We start from the raw sequence: 8,203 nt of genomic DNA, 5'->3' as shown, positions 1-8,203 counted from the left end.
AATCCACAAAAATGGACGTACATGTTTTTAATTGGACTGCGATGATATTCATTCATTTGTTAATTGTAACTGCTTGTCCAGTCCAGGGTTCCAGTACCCAGAATCACTGGCAGGTGGCAGGAACCCATCACCGGGCATATTATATAGACCTGTTCTTTGCGATCATGTGTTGAGAAATGTTCTGTATTAGAATTGCTAATGCTAGAGTTGATTGATCGTATTTGCCCACATTACAGATTCACATTTTTACATTACTGTCCGTATACCAACAATAAAGCACATATCTTTAGTGGGCTGTTCTTAATTTAATAAAGCAACAGCTGCTCTATATCACATTTAATTTCTGACAAATTAAGGTAACATTTTAAAATAAGACAACACTTATAGAGGTTTATAAATGGTTTAAAATGTATTTTATAATATGATTATGTTTTACAAATATCTTTAAGATAATTAATAATAATTTGTAAAACATATAATAAAAAGGCAACTTACATCTGAGTGTAGTTGAGTGGAGATGTGAGGAAGTACTTGAATATGTAAGTATAATTCAGCTTTAAACACCACAGAGCCAGCAATAAACGAAAGTAACGCCCACAACAACAGGCAGTGCCCAAACCTGTTCTCCTTTATAAGCTTCTGGCCTCTTCATCTGCCCATTTTTAAAATACAAACACATCAATCCAAATATCACACATTCGTTCATTTTCTATCCTGAACACTTTCACACACTCACCCAGTCACTCACACACTCACACCTGTGGACAGTGTCACACACTCACCCAGTCACTCACACACTCACATCTTTGGACAGTTTCACACACTCACCCAGTCACTAACACACTCACACCTGTGGACAGTTTCACACACTCACCCAGTCACACACACACTCACACCTGTGGACACTTTCACACACTCACCCAGTCACTCACACCTGTGAACACTTTCACACACTCACCCAGTCACTCACACCTGTGGACAGTTTCACACACTCACCCAGTCACTCACACACTCACACCTGTCCTCGCTAGGCGTTTTTTTTTTTTTTTTCCGTTGCTCAAAAGCTTTGCTCCGAGGCTGCTAGCTGGCTAGGCTAGTTATAGCTGGGCAGCGGCACTGTATGCTCTACCGAAGATATGTTCAGCACCGCTGAATGGTTGAACTGTGCTTGGTAAACCGTCGTATTTATGAGCAGGACGCTTAATTGACTGTCAAAGGTGCGGCTGGTTATGAGTGTGGCCAGGACTTTGGTGTTTCGGAGGGAAGTGCAGCAGAGGACTACAAGACTAAAGTTTCTGTCGAGTTCCAAATAGAGTGAGGCCTCCGGGATAAGTGGCTGACTTAACTCACAGAGAGAGTGGACCTCAGGTTCTGATCATCTATTTCAGGTACTGCCTTTGAGTTTATTTTTTTGGCTCTTTGAGTGAAGCGGTCAGTGTTTTTTTTTTTTTAGTTTTTTGACCACAACGCACCCCAGCAACGCTCAGGCCTGCAACGTTTGTTTTGGGATACTTCTGAGTTGGAATATCTTAAGGGCCCTTTGAGTTTAAGGAAGGGGGCATACTTTAAGGTTATTAACCAACAAGGGACTCAAGACATTTATGCAATTTCTGTACGAATTCTATTGTTTTTGATTCAAATTTAGTTTATTGGATATTATTAATTTAGTAAAGTGGTTTGTTCTTTTACTCATCTTTGGGTTTCTTGTTTTGATTAATAAAAAGGGACATTAATTTTGCATCTGTAGCCTTGGTGTAGTATACCATAAAGAAAACTTGGGAAAACACTTACATGGGATGTTGAAAGAACCTAACGCTAGTCGATGATAGTTTTATATTGTGACAGGAGCGTTACAGCTGCATTTCTCTTCCTCTTCATTTCTTGTTAAAATTCCCTCCCTCTGTAGTGCTCGTGCTGACCTCCAGGTGACCACTCAGAAGAACAGCTCAAGTGGAAAATGAATGTCTGCTTTTTGCATGTTTTTTTTTTGCTGCCTGTCGTTACCCTCTGTTTGAAAAAGCCTTTACAGAATTGCTGCAAAGGAAAATGTAACGGCAAAGGGCAGTGTATTACTATTCTACATAAAATGTAGAATTAAATATACAAATTTAGCTTTTTATCCATAATAATCATCTCTTAATGATGCTGTACACGAGCAGGGAACTAAACCCTAGTCATAATTTCTTACAGAGCTGTGCATCATCGATTTTTACAGATTTGTTCATTCATTCATTCATTATCTCTTAGCACTTATCCAGTTCAGGGCTGCGGTGGGTCTGGAGTCTACCCGGAATCATTGAGCGCAAGGCGGAAACACACCCTGGAGACACACGTTCACTCACACAATTACACACACCTATGGACACTTTTGAGTAGACAATCCATTTTTTAAAGATATCCTCTTTACCAAATTAAGAAATCGGGTGGGTGTCTGTTAGCTAGCGCAACATATATGGAGAGTTAGGACTCAACTCGCTTATAGAAGTTTGTACAAGCAAGTTGAGGGGTATCCTAGCTAACAGACGGAACTGGCAATGGCCAAATTAAAGAAGTTTGATATGTTGGTTTTAATGTTAATATTAGCATTTGTGAGTTTCTAAGGAGTATTTCTAATCACAGCACTAGACCATCATTTATGTGAGAGTGCAAAGACCAGGTCAAATGCCGCGGAACAGACACAAGTGTGGAGAAATAAGTGCACTGAGTAAAAACAGAGAAAACAAGAGCGGTGAAGAAAGATAACTGAGCGAAAACATCTAAAATCCAGAGCTTCTGCTCCTCACTCCTGTGCACTTGGGGTCAGGGTGAACAGAGCGGCTCATTATTTTTTAAAGAACCAGGTGCTGAAACCTGGTGTTTAGAACACTGCTGTGAGGTTTGATCCTTGTGGTATAATGACCAAAGCAGTTCACATGTGTTCATTAAGAACTGTGTTCCCTTGTGGAAAATGAGGAGATGGGGATGTCTCTGAGCTACATTTTTACACAGCGCTCAATTAATTCAAAGGCCTTTCACTGATCTTTCAAATTCAAATTGATTTTCAGTTATAAAAACTGTGGATTTCACCCTGATGTCTTCCACCTTGTTCCACCAGGTTCTGGGCACAAGTGTGTGAGCCTTTGCCCATCTGCACCCCACACCACCGGGAAGCTTTGTGTTGCCGCCTTGAAATCCGGCCTGACTCAATAGGAGATCCACCAAGTCAGATCCCTCACTTTGAGGAGGAGGAAACTGAGCCCGTGGTGGCCACACCAGAGACCACAGTCTCTTCTTGGCCCCCTAATGCCATGTTAGAACAGCGGAGCACATTTCTGTGCACTTTCACTAAACCTTCCACAACAGACACTCCCGGCCTTCCCATCATGAACGGCCTCACAATGCAGGACCATCATGTTGACAGTGCCGTTCTGGCTCTGTGGGCTGACAAGTCCGCCATAAGCCAAAACCTCTTTGAGACCCTGCGCCTCACTTAACCAAATATTCCTTTGGTGAGCAGTCCTTGTCGCTTTCCTCTCGACCCAACATCAAAAGTAATGTCACCCACTGATGGAATTTGTGCTCTAACCATCCAGTGGAACAAAAGGGTACTCACCCATTATTTCTTGGTCGTCCCTAACTTGCCACATGACACTTACATTGGAAGTGACTTCTTGGTGCGCCTTGATGTCCACGTAGACACCCTCAATAATGTGCTGTGGTCCTTGACTGATGTTTCGACAGATCCCAGCGACCTAGGCTCAGGGCAAACTATTCCTGAGGTATGTCAGGTTACTAACCAAGGTTCCCTGGTGGTACCTGCGAACACCGCAAATGTACCCATCCGCTTGGTCATGCGACCTGGCCAACAATTAAGCCATGCTCATGCGCTTTCCAACCGTCACCTCAGTTTTTTGAACTAGGTCTCACTTTAAAAGCCATACCTTTGGTGGAAACACGAGCAAGGTCCACCTACCTGTTCATACGAAATGAAACCACTCAACCCTTGACTATTCCTCATTCATCTCCTCTGGGTTGGTTGGTCAGTACGAAATTCCATGACTTCGAGTTGCGAATCCCTATTATAGGACTAATGCCTGAATCCCTACTTCTTGATCACCCAGAATCAAAGGTGTTTTATACTCAACTGACACGAGCCGTTGCTCTCTTCTTGGCTCTGGACATGGGCAAAGACGCCATTTGCAGAATAGATCTTGCTGATGATGATCAAATGACAGTCATGGTCCTTTCTTTAGATTCATCCCTGGAATCCTCCTGGGAGCCATCTCTTCTCCCAGAAATGGGAGAAGCCACTTTGAGTCCACCCAATTCAAAAGAACTATCTGACTCTGAATTTATGAATCAAGTCAATGCCCTCCAATGCGAAGAGAAACTGCTTTGAAGAAGTGCTTCTTAAATACCAAAAATCTTTTGCCAATGATTCAATGGACTGTGGTCTCACTGACATTCACTCAGTGCGCATTCTCACTTGTCCAGGAGCACCACCCACGTTTGTCCGGCAATACAAAATCCTGTTGGCATCCTATCGACTGGTACAAGAAATCATTGATGACTTGCTGGAAAAGGACATAATTCGACCCTGCAACAGCACGTACTCTGCACCATTATGGCCTGTCATAAAACCCAATGGTAAATGGCACCTGACCATTGACTATCGGAAACTAAATGAACAGGTTCCATTGTCTCGGTGGCCAATGACACAATTAGAGCAAGAACTTCCCTTGGTCCGAAACGCTAAATACTTTTCCACCATCGATGTAGCCTCTGGATTCTGGATCATCCCGGTGCAAGCAGAAGACCAACACAAGCTAGTATAGCTTGTATACCGACAGTATACATTCACTCGGTGCCCCTTTGGGTATGCCAACTCTCCAGCTGAGTTCAACATTTTCTTTAATAAAGCATGCCCTGATGCCCGCGAGCGAGGCACCCGCATATATGTGGATGACATACTCATGCGTAACCACTCCCTACAGGCACACATTGATGAGATTCATCATGTTCTTGACCAGCTCACAACAGCAGGTGCGAAAATATCACTCTCCCAATGTCAGTGGTGCAGAACAAAGCTGAATTACGTCGGTCTGCTCGTAAGCACTGATGGCGTTGAACCACAAGTGAGTCGAGTGCAAGGGGTAACAGACCTCGCAGCACCCACCAATCTTAAGGAATCCTGTAGTTTCTTAGGAGTATGCAACTACTCACGCCAGTTCATTGAAAACTATGCAGACCTAGCCCGTCCACTTTATGACCTACTAAAAAAGGTTACTCCATTCACCTGGGGCGAAGCCCAGGAACAAGCCATGCAGGCACTGAAATCGAAACTGTGCATGGCCCAATGCCTTGCCTACCCTGACAGTAGCAAAGAATTCTACCTAGAAATGGGGTTCTCTGACCACTGTCTCAGCTCTGGTCTGTATCAGTTACATGACAAAGACAAACGTGCCATAGCCTATGCTAGTAAAACTATGCTGGCTGCTGAACACAAATATAGTGACTGTGAAAAAGCACTACTAGCAACATTGTGGGCAGTCAAACATTTCTCCAACTACTTAGGTGGTCAGAAAGTGATTGTTGAGACTCATCATCAGCCAGTCACTTTCCTGAACAGCCAACGAATTCGAGGGGGTGTAGTAACTAACGCTCAAGTAGCCTCCTGGCTAATGACTCTCCAAAGCTTTGACTTGGAGGTACGTTACGCACAAAACTACAAGAGCCCTCTAGGCAAAGGCCTTGCCTCCTGCAGGCGATGCGATGGAGACATTCCTTCCCAAGTGCCACAGACTCTGGAAACCCTTGTACCTACTGTGGCTAACCACCACTATTTCGACCCTAACACATGCAAAGACCTTGTCACTGCATACGTAGATGGTTGTTCGTTCCGCCAAGAACACACCCTGTCGGAATAAACGGGTGGCCTCACGAACCCCAAATTGGGTTCAAATTGGGTGCTCAGTCCTCCCAATATGCTGAAATAGCAGGAATTCTCTTCACAATTCAGTCTGCGGTCCAGAAAAGCATAAAAACGTTTGTGATCTGCACAGACTCCAACTATGCACGCCTAAGCTTCACATGCAACTTGAAACTGTGGAAAACCAACAACTACACCGCATCAAACAAAAAAGCCAGTCAAACACAAAGAGCTTTTTGCGGCGTGTGAACACTTGGTAGACACACATGACCTGCATATCTACTGGAAGAAAGTGAGGGGTCACTCCCGGGAGATGACAAATAATTCAATGACCAGGCAGATAGCTTAGCCAAACAAGGGGCCCGTGAAGGCACATCATAGATATTCAATCCCTCCCTTTATCCAAACCCACCCGACATCGATGTCCTAGCTATTACACGGTCTCGAACTGTAGCAACAGCGTCACCTGACAATGCTAAAAGTACCATTGTCTCCATTAACCCTGCTTTTTCTGACGCCGACTTAGTTACTCTCCAAGCTCGGGACCCGTCCATTTCTAAAATGTTTATGCATGTCTCATGAGCCATCTCGGCTCAAGATCTTGACACCATACCAGGCCTTAAAGACCTATACGGCGCAAGAGCGTCCCTCCAAGTCATCAAAGGCTTGCTTATTCATGCCACTGACTTGCACACTTCACCTGCGTTCATGGTTCCTCAATGCCACAGGGAGGTGATACTGATGTACGCTCATGACTCCCCATCTGCGGGACACAAATGGGGTCAAAGCAACACACCATGCGCTCTGGCAGGTGGCATATTGGCCCCACATGGTAAAAGATGTGGCTGATTACATTAAAGGCTGTTTAGTATGTTGCCAATTTCAACCCTCAAATCCTCTTCATAGAGCCCCCTTACAAAAGAAAGGGTTATCGTTTCCTTGGTCAAACCTCCAGATAGACTGGGTTGGATCACTCACTCGAACAGTAAGAGGTAACAAGTACTTCCTCACAGTCACATGTGCAATCACTAAATGGGTAGAATGCCTCCCCGCACCAAAGGACACAGTGCTAACCACTGCCTACTTACTGATGAACCATGTCTTTTCACGGTTTGGCCTACCCAGCGGTGTCGACTCTGACAGAGGGACACATTTCACAGCAGAGGTCATGCAGCAGCTCTGGCAACTCTTAGGAGTGAAAGCCAGCCTTCACATTAGCTACCATCCTCATAGCTCAGGTCAGATAGAGCGAGCCAACAGAACTGTCGTTAGCATACTGAAAAAGTATGTAGAATCAAACCAGCGAGACTGGGATGTTAAGCTACCCCTTGTACTGATGGCCATACGTGCGACACCACATGATGCGGTCGGGGTCTCACCCTTTGAGTAGATGACAGGGAGACAGATGACTCTGCCTCTACACCTGTTATATCAGCCAGGTGAAACTAGCATAGCAGTAGCCTACACCACTCATCAGTATATGGAGGATCTGCAGAAACACCTCAAAGCCACTTTCGCATTTGCCCAGCAAAAACTGGAAAAAAGTGAAGAAGGTCGCAAAGCGTACTATGATCACAAGGCATCCCATGACGAACTCCAAATAGGGGACAAGGTGCGGTACTACATATTTGTCCAACCCGTTGGAAGGTCACGAAAAACAGAGGGGAATCTCGCCCGCAAATTCCTACCCCGATGGTTCAGTAATGTCCCCCGTTGTGTACCATATCAAAATCAACAAAGTTCGGGGCAGTGCTGAGCTCAAGTGGGTCCACCGCAACCAAATCAGACCACACAAAACCCCCATGGGACTTGTAGGGGATACTAACATTTGTGTTAAGTCATAAACAATAGAGGGCGGCACGGTGGCGCAGCAGGTAGTGTCGCAGTCACACAGCTCCAGGGGCCTGGAGGTTGTGGGTTCGATTCCAGCTCCGGGTGACTGTCTGTGAGGAGTTGGTGTGTTCTCCCCGTGTCCGCGTGGGTTTCCTCCGGGTGCTCCGGTTTCCTCCCACAGTCAAAAAACACACGTTGCAGGTGGATTGGTGACTCGAAAGTGTCCGTAGGTGTGAGTGAATGTGTGTGTGTCTGTGTTGCCCTGTGAAGGACTGGCGTCCCCTCCGGGGTGTGTTCCCGCCTTGCGCCCGATGATTCCAGGTAGGCTCTGGACCCCCCGCGACCCTTAATTGGATAAGCGGTTACAGATAATGGATGGATGGATAAACAATAGAACAAAAGGCAAGAAGGGTGTTGGTTAAAAACAACTACAGCCTTCTACTCACACCTTAGTTCTTCTAT

This window comes from Hoplias malabaricus, chromosome 5 (genome assembly GCF_029633855.1).
Source record: "Hoplias malabaricus isolate fHopMal1 chromosome 5, fHopMal1.hap1, whole genome shotgun sequence".
NCBI classification, from domain to species: Eukaryota; Metazoa; Chordata; class Actinopteri; order Characiformes; family Erythrinidae; genus Hoplias; species Hoplias malabaricus.
This window is presented reverse-complemented; position numbering follows the sequence as displayed.